The 17307-nt window shown below is 42.2% G+C and overlaps 1 protein-coding gene across 4 annotated transcripts in view; it reads right to left on the bottom strand.

Moving 5' to 3' along the window:
• Positions 1 to 17307, bottom strand: part of RGS6 (regulator of G protein signaling 6) — a 296480-nt gene that overhangs the window by 97215 nt on the left and 181958 nt on the right. The gene's annotated exons all lie outside the window — the stretch shown is intronic.

Genomic DNA, 17307 nt, shown 5'->3' with positions numbered 1-17307 from the left:
ACCTAGCCACATAGATATCGGAGGAGCCTGCCCTTGTTTTCAAGCATTCAGCTCCTTCCTGAGCTGGCAAAGAATCCCAGATTAAATTTCATAATTCATTGAGTTATTTCTTTTTTTGCTTTACAATTCAGCAATTTCTGGGGAAGCCAGGGAATATTTTTCCTTTAGTTATGCTTTCATTTGTAACTGCACTGCAGATATTTCAGTTCATATACACTAAAGACCTATGTAATTCACATCAGTCTTCCAGTACTGCCAAGATTTCTTCTAAAATGACCAATGATACATACCCAAAAAAGTCCCTTAAGGGCAAGTAGATCATTTGTTGTATGAAAGTACTCATTAATGGAACACCAAAGGGATAAAGCACTCTGCAGTTCACATATTTGATTAACTGTAAGCCATGCACTTTAGACACTGGTGGATGTTTGGGGTTTTGTACATTTTGGGTGTATCTATAAATCCAAAATCTAAATTATAGCCTACCCAAAACAAACAAGTTCTGCATCAAAGCCATTTGCATCATACCACCATTTGGCAAGATCAAAAACAAGCATAAAAGGCTAAAGCTCTTTATGTGACTTAAGCACAGCCCAGCTATGAGAAGGTAAAACAGGGGCGAGGGCAAGGGGCAAAAAAAAAGATAGTACAGTGGAATGCATGTCCAGGTAGAGTTGTTGGGATAAGGATGGGAGAATCACTTCCCTGAACTACAGGAAAAGGTGAAACCACCAAGCATGCTTACACATTAACAGTGAGATGTCCTGGCTGCTGCACACAGCAGTTGGTTCTCCATAGCACTAGCAGTACCTCCAACTATAAAAGCATGTTCTCAACCAACATCTTGACCTTCAACTAAGTGCTGAGATGGCTACTTGACTAGGATATTTCAGTCAGAAGTGACCTACAACGATCTAGTTGAACTATCACTTGTTATATTAGTCAAGTTACGTCTGCTTTAAATGCCTACATGTTTATATCAATGTTCTTTTAGTCAAACACTAAAATCCCCTTTAGTGTTTGTCTCTCACACACAGTGTAAAAAGTGCATTTTGTGTACATCTACAGGATGCTACACATAATAAAGTTAAATGTTGCAGAAGTTGTAATCATACTCCAAACTATTTCCTAGAAGGCTTTTTATCTTACTGTGAGGTAAAAACATTTGTCCTGTATTTCTGAAAAAAGAAACCACAACCAAATCCAAACAGAAGGGCAAAATATCTGACTGTGCCTCTCACAGCAGACATCTGGAGACTGAGGAATATACCTCCACAGTACTGATTTATTGGGTGGGTGTTTTTTTTCACATTCTACTCCAGATATTAGAATAAACCTTTATTAGAATAAACCAAACCAGGTTGGAAGAGACCTTCAAGATCATCGTGTCCAACCCATCAACCAATCCAACCCACCCAAACAGCTAACCCATGGCACCAAGTACCCCATCAAGTCGCCTCCTGAACACCTTCAATGACAGCGACTCCACCACCTCCCCGGGCAGCCCATTGCATAGTGCAATCACTCTTTCAGTGTAGAACTTCTTCCTAACATCCAACCTGAACCTCCCCTGGCGCAGCCTGAGACTGTGTCCTCTTGTTCTGGTACTGGGTGCCTGGGAGAAGAGACCATCATTCGCCTGTCTACAACCTCCCTTCAGGTAGTTGTAGAGAGTGATAAGGTCACCCCTGAGTCTCCTCTTCTCCAGGCTGAGCAACCCCAGCTCCCTCAGTCTTCCCTCATAGGGCTTGTGTTCCAAACCCCTCACCAACTTTGTTGCTCTTCTCTGGACTCGTTCCAGCAAGTCAACATCCTTCATAAACTGAGGGGCCCAGAACTGGACACAGTACTCTACAAGATCGATGGCCAGATAGAATATTGGTAGGTGCTGGTTTGACTCAGAGTGGGCATTTCTACTACACCCCTTTGAGCCTACCTTTGCAGTTCATACCTGCTAACTTGCTCTGTGTTAGCTAAGTCTCAACTCAGAGAAATCTTCTATATGCTCATCTCTCATTAGGCGGGACCAAGCTCCTGCAGCAGCTGTAGTTAATGAGAAAAAGGCCAGAAGCAGAAGGAAAGGGACACAACTGGGACATGCTTTATCTCCCTACAGGGAGCTTAAAAAAGGTACCTTCATCACCACAACAGTTTCAAGGACAGCTGCATGCATGGGATGTCCACAGCAGCCTGGTTTCATTGGAAGCTACTGTTTTAGAAAACATGTATCCTAATACCCGTGAAGATCTTGCAGAGACCCTCTCGTGACTCTTCTGCAGAAACTCACCTCAAAACAGAGCACTTCAGTGAATTCCCTAAATAGATACAATGCAGCCCCTCTAGACTTTGAAATCCCTTCAGCAAGCTCTCACCCAAAATACAGTATTGTTACAGCCCCACCTGTCAGCTTTATTTGTAGAGAGTAGGTTATGCATTATCCTGTACCCCCATAACATGCCATGAAATCAGTGTCTTCAACACCAGAAGTCTGATCTGTAAAGCTCAAGAATAAAAAAAGATAAACTTAAGGGGCAAACCAAAAAGAAGCTGTCATTTGTGTTCATGTGCGAGTCTATATAGGTCTTCTCCAGAGACCGGACAGTGAAACAAAACAGTACCTCTCCAGAAACAGTTTGCTACACAATGGATGAGACAGGATGAACTCTGAGTGACTCCATCTCTTAGCAAGAGGCAGAAACAGGCTTGGAGACTCAGTTGGGCTGATCTGGCCCTGCCAAGTGGCACAGCTGAAGAGCAGATGCTTCCTTCCTTTAATTTAGTAAAGCCAGCAAGGTGGCTCAGCAGACTCATGCAGACATGACGCAAACCAGCTGTGGGTTTTACATCTTGCTGTGGCAGTATATTAATCCATCTCTGTCATCATGACCTGTGAAGGACACCTCTTCTGTTCTACAAAGCAAACCTCCATGTCCATAATAATGATTACTGCTACCCTGAGGAAGCCTGAAATATAATATAGAAAATATAGAATTGCAGGTGGATGAGGCTGTGCAGAGCCTGCCAGTTAGGGAAGACACCACAGGCAAATGCAAAATGAGCAGACAGGGACCAAAGACTGAACTAGGAGGAGCAGAATTTCTGCATTTTTAAAAGGAAGTATTTTTGAAAAGGTGCTAGCAAGGCACCTATTGTAGCACACAGGTATGAGTCTCTAACAGATTATCCCAAAAATGGACAACCCCTCTCTTCCACAAACAGACTAGCCCAGGGATCCCAGGAAAGTGGAGTGGGCAGTGACAAAACCAGATGTCTTTTATAAGATCTTTTCATAGTTTCATAGTTTCATAGTTTCATTCAGGGTTGGAAGGGACCACAAGGATCATCTAGTTCCAACCCCCCTGCCATGGGCAGGGACACCCCACACTAGATCAGGCTGGACAGAGCCTCATCCAGCCTGGGCTTAAACACCTCCAGGGACGGGGCCTCGACCACCTCCCTGGACAACACATTCCAGGGTTTCACCACTCTCATGGTGAAGAACCTCCTCCTCACATCTAGCCTGAATCTCCCCACCTCCAGCTTCATTCCATTCCCCCTAGTCCTATCACTACCTGGGATCCTGAGACGTCCTTCCCCAGCCTTCCTGTAGGCCCCCTTCAGATACTGGAAGGCCACAATTAGGTCACCTCGGAGCCTTCTCTTCTCCAGACTGAACAGCCCCAACTCCTTCAGTCTGTCCTCATAGGAGAGGTGCTCCAGCCCTCTGATCATCCTTGTGGCCCTTCTCTGGACACGTTCCAGCACCTCCACATCCCTCTTGTAATAGGGGCCTTTGACAGCACAGGCTCTAACAGAGTGAAACCTAATTGAACAATAGGACTCACAGGCTGACAAACCTCTGGCCTGACACTGTATATACAAAGCCTTTTTTCTTCGTCTGGTACTCTGCACCCTGGTGTGACTTTTCCAGCAACCTCACAATCTGTTTCTATTGTGCTGGTACTATTTTAACTCACATAATGTGAATTTGTTTCATAAAATGGCTTGTAGCCTGAGACAATTTCGAAGAAAACTCACACAACCCACGCCTGAATGTATCCAAACTGATAACAAATCTCCTGGCTGATGAAGAGAGGTAATGAAAGGCAAAATAATCCTGACATTTGTAGATTGATCAGCTGACAGGCAAGGTACTAGAGGACGTGGTAGCAGAGAGAACAGCTCTTTCCAGAACTGTGCCTAAGCTGACAGAGTCTAGACATTATGAATGACAGCTCAGCAGAACTAGAGAAGCTTGTCACAGGAGAGGTGGGAATCCAGACTTTAAAGGTGCAATTAAAGAATGTCAAAGCTGGTGGAAAACACTGAGCTATTTCTACCTCCGTGTCCCTGTGGCTGCCCTCACGCTACTGTGGGTGTAATTACGTAAAAAGCACAATCCTTTAATGGAAGGTGGAATTATTTAAAGAAAACAGCTGGCAAATTTAGAGCTAAGTAGGAGCACAGAAACGTCAATGCTGAACCAAGAGTGTGTCAAACATGACCCAGATACCTAATTAGAAGTTATGCTTCAATCTAACTCACACAGGCTGCAAGAAACAGGCTGACTGAATGCAGCAGAGAGGCTGCAAGTACTTTATTGAGCTTCATTGCCCTGACTGCATTAGATAGTGTTTTAATCTCCCCACTATTCCTCATTTACAATGTTACAACCCTGACAAATTTGCCAAGAAAGGGGAGAGAAGCATTACAGAATAACGATGCAAAGATCCCCATTTTGAACTTTGAGTGGGGTGTCAAGGCTGCCAGAAAGTGTCTCCCAGTGCAGAGAGAGAGAGGGGTGCTCTAGTGCTGCCAGCTACCGTAATACCTCTGCCTCAAGCACCTCCTTGCATCCCCAGAAAGTGAGAAAACTGGGGAATGTGGAGGAATCTGCAAAACCTGAGCACATAGAACATGTGTCTGCAGCAAAACTACAAGCCACTAACAGGATTAAACAAGATAAGCTAATATAACATTAATTTAAAACAGCTTTATGTTATTTTCTTAATATATAGCATTCTGCAAGAAGAAAGGTCTGGCTATGTTCAGTTTAATATTTCCTGCTGCTGCTCTCTATTGGGGTAGAGAAAGACATTCCCATGCTTAAATAGAAGTATCCAAATACAGAAGAATACACTCATGGATGTCTGCTCAGCTGCCTTGTACAAGAAATCAGAGGAACCCACAGAGATCTTCAGTCAGCTGAGTGAGATTGTCTGTAGGGGACAGCCCATATAAGTTAATGGGGAAGAACAGTCTGCAAAGAAAGATTGTAACATGCCACTGTACTCTTATTGTACGCAAGATGCTGACAACAGGAGCAAAATGCTGAACAGGGAACAAGTGAGCAGTAAGTCACTGACAGAGATAGTGCTGAGATATGCTAACACACTTCTTAAAACCCAGAAACTCCTCAATTTACCTATGTATCACAGGTAGAAGAAAAGCAGAGTGCTTACCAGACCCTTTCTTGATGGTCATCTTCTTGTTAGGAATTTTCACCCAGCAGGCTAATGGGTAGCATGAGAGGTCAGTGTGGTCTTCCACCTCTGATGGGGAATTTGGTTGTGGAGCAGGATCAGGGAGGTGACATCACCCTGCACTTGGCACTAGTATAGCTGTCAATGGAAAACTTCAGACAATTCTCATGTTCACTGTTCAAAACAGCTAAGAGCTTGGACAAGGGTCTAGGGATGAAGCACAAGAGGAAAAACAGGCCTGGGAAAAGTGCTTTATCGTCAGATGTACTTTCAGAGACATGTTTTATTAAAAACTTCAGAAATAGAAAGTGAAGTAGTGATTTCACTGCAGTAACCAGGTACCTTTTTGAGGAGAACACCTATCTTCAGTGTCAACCACAATACCAGGTTCAGTACCAGAAGATGATCTGGACAAAGTCAGACTAGAAACAAGGAATAGGTTTTGGGCATTTCATTACTTTTTTAAGGGAGACAGCAACTTCTTCAAAGGTCACAACAGACTTTTTACGCCAGGCATCTTTAAAATTGGGTGCTTTCCTGTAAGATCTACAGTTATGAAGAGGACTGGAAGCCAGGAGGCTGTATGTAAGCAAAGGATCACCACAACCCTTTGCTGCATAGGTCAGCACAATGGGTGAAAGTCTCCATCCCTCCTCTGCCTACTCACTTGGTGCTAGGTGCCATGGTTTAGTTGTTTAGGTGGGTTGGATTGGTTGATGGGTTGGACGCGATGATCTTGAAGGTCTCTTCCAACCTGGTCTGGTCTATTCTATTCTATTCTATTCTATTCTATTCTATTCTATTCTATTCTATTCTCATGGTCAGCCCTCTCCTCCCAGGAACATATGCTGCACTTACAGCAGTTCAAGGATACACATCAAGACTTGTGAGCCTTTACATCTGTGTTATATATTGCTGGGCACACGGCTGCATGTCTTAAGATGATGCCTGTCAGCTCCTGCTGGGGAGAATACAGTCCCCAGACACACCAAACTTTCAGCAAAGCAAGTTGTTTCTTTGTTGGTTGGGTTTTTTTTTTTACTGTTTGGAGTTGTTGTGTATTTTTCACTTCTAAGTATGTCATCTCCAAGCGCATCTTACAGTTCTCCAAGAGAACAAGACACTGTGTCAAGTACTCAACACTCTTTGGAGCTCAAAAATCAACTCTTCCATCTTATAAATACATTAATAAAATCCATAATGCAATATCTACGTAGCAATGACATAAATGATGAATAAAAGATGATACAACAATTTGAAATTTCAAGTCTTATGGCTCTGGTTTTCTACTTGACAAAAGAAATAAACTTTGATGAACATGCCTCTGTCCAATCCATTAGTTTCAGAAACCACAGGCTCAAATAGCCTTGACTGAAATTTTATTGGAGTAACCTTTATTTCTCTTCTGCAGCTATTAATGTTTCCTCAGAAAGCTCGCCTGTCACTGTGCTTCTTGTAGGAGGAAAGTTTAGACAGCATTCAACAAAACAACTCTGGATGTTTGGCAAACACCTCACTTGGTAAAAAGTGGCTTTGGGTCAGTGTAACCTATTGAGGAAATAGAAATTAAATATACTGTATACTTAGGGCAAAGGTAAAATATCCAAAAAGAATAGCCAAACAAATTATTCACCCAGGTAAATCTGACAACAATGTTGGCATCAACTAATAAACAATGAGGTTTAAAAAACCCCAACAACCCCACAACCAAAAAACCCTCATGAAAATAGAGACAATCCTAGCTGTCATGGGTTGAAATGAATCTCCTGATGAATACATTCAATGCCACATTGCCCTCATGCCAGCTTCAAAATTAAAGTGCTGGCTAGAGCAAAGTATCATGGGGCTTGAAGTTCAGATTGCAACATGAAAGGCTTTCTGTTCTGGTTGCTGCTTCTATTTTGGGGTGTTGGGCTGGCTGCATGCTGGGGTTGAGGGGAACTATTTTATCGCTGGCTTCTGCTGCTGCTTCTCAATTTTGCTGTGTGTTTTCTGCAAATAGGCTAAGGTAATAGTGCATTGTAATATCTCAGTAAATTCCTCAATCCAGATTTCTTTGTGTTACTTTCTTTCCCATAGGTGCAGGGAAAAGCAGGCTCGTGAGTGTGGGATGTGTTAACCCAGGATGCTAGTCAAAATAAAAACAGGTGTACAAAAAACAGAACAAGAATTCTATTATATCCATGCAATACAAAACAAACTCCTACAATGAGTGCATGTAAAACCTTTCACTGATACAGACATATCCTGCTTTTCCTGATCATATTTTGGAAGTATCTGTGTGGAGAAAAAAATCCTTATTGTTGAAGGGACCTCAGGATGGAATACAATCCCGAGACTCTCTTCTTGCAAAGCACAGGGCCATCAAATAGGAATTAACTGAATAAAGACCTAATTGCTTATTTTTATTTCTCTGCAGGACTAAAATATCATTTTCTTCTCTGCATGGGGTAGTGAATCATACATCAAAAATATCCAAGCTCATCAATTCACACCATATTCAAAACAAATCTGTGGGAAATCAGCATGCAATTCTGAGAGATTTATCCCCACAGAAAAGTTAAAGGAAACATGGAAAATAGTATTATTTTAATGAGGGATATGTATGGAAAGCCCCAAAGTGTTTTCATTTTCTTGTTTGCCATCTCTGGTGGAAGGTTCTAAAGCCAAATCTGTGTCACTATTAGGTGCTATGTAGTGCAAATTGACCACAGAGCTGAGTAGTTCTACTGCAACAGGCAGACTAAACCAAGTTATTCATCCACTGTTCAGGTGATACAGAGTGTCCTCTCTAGTGCTATGCCAACCCCCTTCAGCTACAGCATCTTCTGGAGACAAATTCCAACTGTCCCATAGAGGAGCTTTTAGCAACAGTGATTTCTGACTGATACACAATTTATGGCTGGCAAATAAACCCTGTTGTGCTATGTAATTATGTAATTCTGTTAGAGTAAAACAAACAATCCCCACAAACTAACTCTTCATTTTCACCACATGCCAACAGTTAAATTACTGGTAACATCAATTTTGTAATAGCAGTATATTGATTTAAGCTGACTGGACCCACCAAAAGGGATGGGAGACAGGGTAGCCCTGCAGTGGCACAGCACAAGCTGGATTGTTATGTCTACACCATGCTAGCTGGCTGGGGTTTATAGCACCTGAAATATATTCTATAAAGCTTCCTGCTCCAGGTGTTTTTATTCTTTTCCCTAGCCTCCAGGCTGGGATGCATCCCTTCTATCCAGTCCATCATTTTTGTGGGTGCAGGTGGTTCAAGTTTTGCCTGTTCCCCTGCTGCTGTGTATGGCAGTATTTCTGTTTTCTTTTGTGTAATCTGACATCCCTGAAATACAGTAGTAAATTCTCCTTATCTCGACTCAGTATCTCTGCCTCCTGGCTTCTTATCCTCCTTGCCCACCTGGAGGTGAGTAGTGGGGGTGTGGGAAGAAACCTCTCTGTCTTAAGCAGATTGCTGGGGCTCAGCTGCCAACTAAGTTAAAACCAGGACAAATGCATCACTTGCTTATGGAATCTTATATATAGAATAGAATAGAATAGAATAGAATAGAATAGAATAGAATAGAATAGAGCAGAGCAGAGCAGAGCAGAGCAGGTTGGAAGAGACCTTCAAGATCATCACATCCAACCTATCATCCAACACAACCTAATCAACTAAACCATGCAACCAAGCACCCTATCAAGTCTCCTCCTGAACACCTCCAGTGACGGCGACTCCACCACCTCCCTGGGCAGCCCATTCCGATGGCCAATCACTCTCTCTGTGTAAAAATTCCTCCTAAACTCCAGCCTAAACCTCCCCTGGTGCAACTTGAGACTGTGTCCTCTTGTTCTGGTGTTGGTTGCCTGGGAGAAGAGACCAGCCTCTGCCTGTCTACAACCTCCCTTCAGGTAGTTGTAGAGAGCAATAAGGTCACCCCTGAGTCTCCTCTACTCCAAGCTAAGCAACCCCAGCTCCCTCAGCCTCTCCTCACAGGGCTGTGTTCCAAGCCCCTCACCAACTTCGTTGCCCTTCTCTGGACATGCTCCAGCAAGTCAACATCCTTCCTAAACTGAGGGGCATGAGACTAGGTTTACAATTATTAAAGGTAACTTCTGCCCTTCATTAGAGCAACATACTATTAAAGTCAGGAAATTTAAACTCCAGAACAGGCAGTTGTGTTTTGAATATATGACACTTAATTAAAATGCATGTAAAAAAACTGCTCAATAAATAATACTCTAAAAATTACTCTGAGTAAAGCAGCCAAAGAACAATAGAAAAGAATGAACAGAACATAGGCACAGAATAACAAGGCTGATGTATTTGCCACATGATGAGAGGAGTTGATTTTTCTAATGCTGGAGTGGCACTGAATTAAAGCAACAGATCCAAAATAACAGTTATCATATTGCATTCAAAGATTTCTTCCTTCACATTGTTATTGATTACTATTGGGCACTTACGTACCATTGCTTTTGCAGTGCCTCAAGGTAAAAATGGTTTGTCTAAGGGTCAGATCTCCACATCCACCTCGGTGGGTATGTGGCTTCTCAGGCACTGTGGGAGCAAAGCTGCCCTGCTGTGTATTTGATGCTCAGCAGCCCACAGCAATGCTGGAGGCACGGCAGAAACAAAGCACAAGGTGTGAAAAAACAGAACTGTGTTGGTAGAGCCTTCACCACGTGACTCCAAGGTTGCTATGAAGACAGAAGAGGTGAAGTATTGCAGCTTGAGTGCAATCTGCTCAGCACACATACACATAAAAAAATCAAAGTCATGCACTACTTATAATTAACCTCTGCTCTTTTGCTGTGTCATTCAGATCTGGAAACAAACTGTTGTAATAATGTGGCGCTTTTGAAGACGGCCAGATGAATGCAGAAGAGCATCAGTCATTCATTCCTATGAATTTTGACTGGCATTGAAATATTGTTGACTTTCCTTTTCAGTGCTTTATTCATTAGCCACAATATTCCATCAACTAAATGCTGTGTTTCAGAATAAAGCTGCAGTCAGCAACAAGAATGCTCTTAATATGTAACGGGTTTTTGTTGTTGTGACTGAATTACCAATTCATCTACACACCAGAGCTCAGCAGGTTATTTTATGGTGAAATCTGTTTCCATTCTAGCCTTTAGACTCTACTAAAATACTAAAAAGGCCTGTAAGACCTCCTGGAAAAATAATTAAACGATTTTTAATAGACCTGCTCTGTTCCAGGCTCATGGCTTTCATTTGATTCCTTCCAGCCCAGTAATTTTTATGCTCATGTTCTTCAGTAAGAGAAATTATACTTTTGCATTGTTCTAATTTCTACACAGGTGGCTGGAAGGCCCTCTACCCCCCCCCCCCCCCCCATCCTCCCCCCTCCCAAATTTTCCCTTTTGACAACATCACTGGTGACCAGGAAGAGAAGTCAGTGAAGAAATATAAAGCTGGACCATTTAGTGATTTTGGTGACATTTCATTGTATGTTTATTGTCCACAGGAATATCCATGTAGCATGACTATTTAAGCTGCTGATTTATCATAGCTAAGCTTGACAAATGCAAAGGTCCAAATCCAGCAGGGATGAGCAGGAAGGACTTTCACAACTGTAAAGAAATTAACTTTCACATAACATTCAGGACTTTCAGATAGCTCTTGAGAGGCCATTTTAATGTCTGAATACTAAAGCCTCAGGATGGGTTTCATGAGTGTTCTGCAGTGCCCTAAGCCAAATTTTAATGCACCCACTGCTGTGCACTGACTAGTATTTTCCACCTCGTATATTACTACTTTCAAATGCTGTCATATGAAAGTACATGGTTACGTACCATTTTGGTAATTTTAAAACCAATGCTTGATTTCATGTAGCCATTTAGGACTTATCCCACAATGTGGGCTCACACTTAAGGTATGCACAAGCTTCATATGGCATACGAGCCCTCTTGTGCAGAGCTGAGCAGTCCCAAAAGAATGGAAAGCTATGAACAAGACACACAGAAGTGGCATCAGCAGCCAGCTATGATGTCTTCCTTCCTCCCAAGGCTCCAAGAAGCTTTGAAGTTACATACATCCTGATATTTAGGCTGGGTTCACGCCAAACAGCTAGCAAGGACCACGGAACAGTCTGCACAGAGAACACACCACACAAACTGCACCTGAGCTGGGAAAGTGCAATACAAACAGCACGGCTTGTTATGTGGCAGAGAGTTGCCCGAGCTGAACTCTATCTGGGTTGCAGCAGAGGGCAGTGATACACAAACACCAGCTATTCTCCTTCTGCAAAGCACCTACAAATGTAGAAGCCTGTCTTTATTTCTAGCATATGACCTACTATTAGGCTTATTCTTAAGAAAAACTGCATGCTCTTCATGTGTACAAAACTGTACAAAGACGCAGCTGCACAGAGATACATTGAATATTCACTGTTCAAAAAACTAATTCTGGCTGCATTCTCCTCTTTTGACAACCATATCCTATTCAATTAATCTGCCCTTCCCTTGTCCTCAGAAAGTCAAAACCTTTAAACTTTTGCTTTATAAGCATTGACTCAACAGGCAAAGAATTGCTACTCTTTTGTCTTTCTTTCCCCCATTCTTCTCACCCTTTGAAAGGCAGGATGCTGGATGAAGTAAAAAAGAGAAAGGGAGGGACGAGGGAGCTGTGGATGAAGACTGTAATTCTTCAGCTCCTTAATTGGGTTGATTTGTCTTTTGGCATGGGAATAGAAAGCTTAAGAGAAAGCTACAGGGAAAAAACACAATAAATTGCAAGGCCTGTGCTACTTGTGTAATAGTTGACGTATCTAATGGTATGTGATTCATAGCAGCTTTGAAATGCTAGATTAAAAGGTACAACAGCCTTCTTACTGAGGCATGGATTACATTTCCACTAGGTACAATTTGAAGAAGAGAAGTACAAAGGAAGAAAATGTAAAATGTGATGAAGAAGTCTAGTCTTTACTAGAATTAGTTTAAATGCACCCTGCTCAGAACAACTGATTTTTCTAATAAGAAATGCACAGATTTGTATGCTTGACCAGAGTTTGCAAGCCCCCTTATACCATGCAATTGCACTGTTGTTGAATTCACTGTGTAGCATCTGCTGTATATGAATATACATAGAATAAACCAGGTTGGAAGAGACCTTCAAGATCATCATGTGCAACCCATCAACAAATCCAATGCATCTAAACAACTAAGCCATGGCACCAAGCACCCCATCAAGTCTCCTCCTGAATACCTCCAATGATGGTGACTCCACCACCTCCCCGGGCAGCCCATTCCAATGGGCAATCACTCTCTCCGTATAGAACTTCTTCCTAACATCCAACCTAAACCATTACACTGCACTATATGTGTCAATTTTAATCCATGAGCATGTTCTTTGTATCACTTACAAATCAGTAAGCACCCAAAATTATGTTTGATATTGATTTAAGTTTTGGCAAAGGATTTGTCAGGTTTTTTGGTGGGTTAGTTGGTTTTTCTTTTCCCTCTTGTTTTGCTTAACTAAATTGGCTCATTCATGTTCAGCATAAGATTGAAGTTGGTTTAGATTTGAAATTATCCATATTTACTAACTTTGCCTGAAAGACTTAGTACCACATTTCAGGTCTTTTATTTCTCAAAGCAAAACTGCACAAGAAATATGAAATAAAAAGAAAAAAAAGAAAGTTTCAGAAAAGATTGATCTGGTCTAAAAGTTCAGACCTAGATAGCCATTTCAACAATGTTACAGCTTTTCAGGTCCAGAGACTGGTCCTGTCCCAGATCAAGGAATGAGCGGTTTAGATCTAGAATAAAACTACCCAAATATTCAAAGAAATCCTTCAGGCTCATTCCTCCAAGTAAAACCCTAAGGTCAGGTGATGCAAGCAGCTGGACAGGCACTGCAAGGGAAGCCCTATCCACTTTCAGCCAGCTTATGGAGTCTTTTGGTCTCAATGAAAGTAGTTTTCATAAAGCACCAAGGCAAGTTCTACTCCTGAAAAGAAACAACAAACATTAAAAAAGTGAACACTGAGGCAAAACACTCATCCTCACAGCCTGCTTTCTGGGCCCTGCTAGGCAAAGGGTGCTGGCTCTCACCAGTATTGCTAGTCCTGGTCCTGCTTACCATGCCACAATCTCTTTCCTTGCACAGCTCCTCTGAATGGGAAGGTTTTCACACCCTGGTCACGAGGAACTCTTCCCCCTCATGCCTCTGGTTGTCACACCTGGATGACAGATGTGTTTGAGCTCTTCTGAAGGGAAAAGGCAATTAATACCTGCAGACTATCACCATGGGAGCCTATTTATGCAATGGATGCATGAAATCCTCCAGCATAACTTCTTTGTCCTGAACTGTGCCATATGAAAAATAAAGTCACTCTTTCCCAGTGCCACAGGATTTCTATACTCCAGCCAAGTGCATTTTCTTGGAGTGAATGACATTCTGATGTGTTCTGGGACAAGTCCATAGACATTTGCCAAGACACATGCTGGCTTCTTCAGACAGAGACACATGGCAGTTTAAACTTAGTTTAGATCAAGAGTCTTGAGTAATGACAGGCCATCTGGCACACTTCAGTAATACTGGCACTTTATGCTAAGAGATGTCTGGGACAGACATGGCAGGTCAGGAGTGAAATGCATTGGCAAAGATGCATGCACAAAGCCTGCATGGCAGCATTTAATGCAAAGCAGGAACATCACCCACCAATCTGTTCACAGGTGCACACACAACTTTGGGAGCAGGGCAAGATGATGAGCAAGCGTGGGGGTAAGGGTCAGGATCAGCATGCAAGTGAAATGGTGGAAAGAGGAGGCATCACTCCAAATGGAGCTGTGGGGACAGGACACAGAACTGCCTGAAGTCAGGGGGTTACATCTCAGAGTGAAGCTGGATCAAATCCTCCTCAGAAGAAGACAGAATGGTGCAAGGCTTGTAGATTGCCTGTCTCCCTTGAGTTGCTGTAGCAAAGATGCTGATACACAGGATCAGTTGGCACACAGGACCAGGGTAAATCTGAAATGAGGCTGGGGGCAGATTGGAAAGCATGAAGGTGGAATATTGCACTGGGAAGCTCAGCTGTTGCAGCACTGATTTCTTTCTGACTTGTTTTGGCAATATTGCCTAGAGCCAGGTCAGTGGGCAAAGAGAGTATATGCATTTGGTCTTCCTACCAAACAGGAGGTTATTTCTAAGATACAATCATATGGAAATCAAAAAAGAAGATTAGAAAGCCAGTTTTATGGCTGCTTAATATAACAAGATGTTCTTACCACAGTCTGATAACTGGGAAAATAGCATATTGCTGACTCATTTACAGAAACAAAATCATTACTGAGGAAACTGTTTTCTCAATAGAAGAGAAATGCACAACTCCATTGCAGCAACTGTCATCACATACATCAGCTAACAACCCAGCCTAGGCAGGGATCACATCACTACTCAACACCTGTCCTCAGTCAGTTTTTCATTCCATACTTTAAATTTACCACTGAGCAATGTCAGATACATGCACAGAGATGCCACATAGACTGGTTTCATCTCACTTTCATTCTCCATGGCTTGCCTATAAAAGTGAAGTCTTAAGCGAGAAGATAATGGTGTGGTGTGTCCTCTTTTGAATGACCTGCTTTGAGCCAAAAGCCAAGGAAGAGGATACACAAATCTGCTTCTAATGCAGATTAAAATGTGCCTTTGGCACAGCATATCCACATAGACTCATCATACACACAAAAAGGGCTTTTTCATCCTTTACCCAGATTCCTGTTATCAAGAGAGGATCACTAATGACCAATACCCGAGGCTCCTTCATGTTACACAGTGCCTCATTCACAACTTGGGCATCAAGACAGATAAAAGCAAAACAGACATGAGCAGCTCCTTCCTTGGTATTCAAACTTTAAAATCAAGCACCCACTTTGCAATATGATAAAAAGAGCTGCCTGTTTAGAGCAGCAAGGCACTTCTGTAATGTTTGTTTTTCTTTAAGACTTTACATTTCTCTGTTGAGAAGTAACTACAATAGAAGTGTCAAGCACAAACAAACCCCTGCTAATCACAGTCTTTGTGAGCTTGCCAAGTAAATCACACCTCAGTGTTGCTGTGCTATTTTTCATCAGGTAGAAATAAGGATTGTCTGAGGACACCAGAATCCAGAAATTAATCTCTTCCCAAGAAAGGGTCCAAAGCTTTTAAAAATACAAGCTTTTCTCTTGTGTTCATGACACTGAGTGGAATTACACAAGCACTAAAAATGAGTATCCAACCATCATTAAAAAAATTCAGGTTGGAGGGATTCCCTGGAGGTCCAACCTCTATCCAAAGCAAGGCCAAATGCAATTAGATCACATTGCTCACTTCAGCTGGGCTCAGGGGTTTCTGAACAGCTCCAAATCAACGTTTCCACAGCCTCTGCAGGCTGCTGGGCCCAACACCAGATGCTCTCACCATAAACAACTTCCTTCCTAAATCTAGATGACATTTCTTTTCCTGCAATGTGCATACATTGTCTTTTGTGCTTCCACTATGCACTCCTGAGAACAGGTCTGAACCTGTCTTTACAGCCTCTCATTCCCTTCAGCTTTCCCTTCTTCAGACAAAGCAAACCCATTGTCTTCAGCTTCCACTCAAACACAGGTGCTCCTGCTTCTTAAAGTGCTCTGGCTCTTCACTAACCTATCCCAAGTAATGAAATCATATAGAAATTCCTTTTGGGTTTGGTCTACTAGCAGGTAGGTCTATACATCTGAAAAAATAAATGAGAAATGGAGAAAACATTGGGTGGTCAGCTGAGCCATTAACATCCATACTTTTCAAACGAGAGGCTTCATGCACTGCCCAGTGCCTCTCAAGGGAGATGCCTTCAAATCCCTTGAAGGGCATAATACTGACTTTGTTCCCCTCCAAATGTGGCAATTTTCTGTGAGCTTTGGAGGGAGGTTTGGTTCTTAATCTCCATCATTTCACTATTCCCTGGGCTGTCAAAAGCCAACCATTTAACGTGATGTAATTGCAGCTGCTCTTCCAGAACAGCAGAGTGCAAGGAGGCAGTTTCCATCACACCAAGGAGCTGCCAGCCAGGGTGGCACCTAATGATATTGGTTTGAAGATGCTATGAGGTCTTTTGTTTCCTTTTTAAGTAGTACATAGTGGTTTGATGACTACATCAATTGCTTAATGCTATGATTATTTACAAGAATATCAGTAACATATTTTAGTTGAGTGAGTATTAAGACATCCAGTCTGTATATTGCAGTCTTGGACCTATGGAATGAGTTTTCAAATCAGCTAAAAGGTTATTTTTCTCAGGAGCCTTCAAGAACAGTTAGCTCATACCTGATCCAGCCATATCCTGCAATTTAGTAACACAATTTTCACACCTCATTTTAAATTCATGTTTCTTTTCCACTGTAAAACCCTAATCCTGCAACTGCCAGTTACACTGAGTCACTGCCCTGAAATCAATTTCAGAGAGAAGAGACTCTTGCTCAATAAAACCAGATTAACTGGACTGAGCTTCGTTTAAGTAAAAGCTCCATTCCAATTTCCATATTCCCTGCCAATCCCCAAGAACCCTGTAGATTTGTATTCCATTTGTGTACCTCAAGATGGACACTTTTTCTGATATAAAGATAACAAATCGTACTCCTGAATCAAATCAACACAACTTCCAACTCTGCTCAATCCAATCATTTTCACAGGAAAGGTATTTTTTAAGTGCTTCAGGCTCAGATATGCTCCACTGTAGGGAACCCTCTCTGCAATGGCTTGACACCAGTTGCATTGCCAGCATCCCTGTTGGCAACAGATATTTCCCCAGCATTTTACAGCAGTATAAAGACC

The sequence above is a fragment of the Melanerpes formicivorus genome, unplaced genomic scaffold (genome assembly GCF_026170545.1).
Source record: "Melanerpes formicivorus ecotype bairdi unplaced genomic scaffold, bMelFor1.0.p_v2 SCAF_62, whole genome shotgun sequence".
In the NCBI taxonomy this organism is placed as follows: domain Eukaryota; kingdom Metazoa; phylum Chordata; class Aves; order Piciformes; family Picidae; genus Melanerpes; species Melanerpes formicivorus.
Note: the sequence above shows the minus strand (reverse complement) of the source record. Positions and strands in the feature narration are given on the sequence as shown.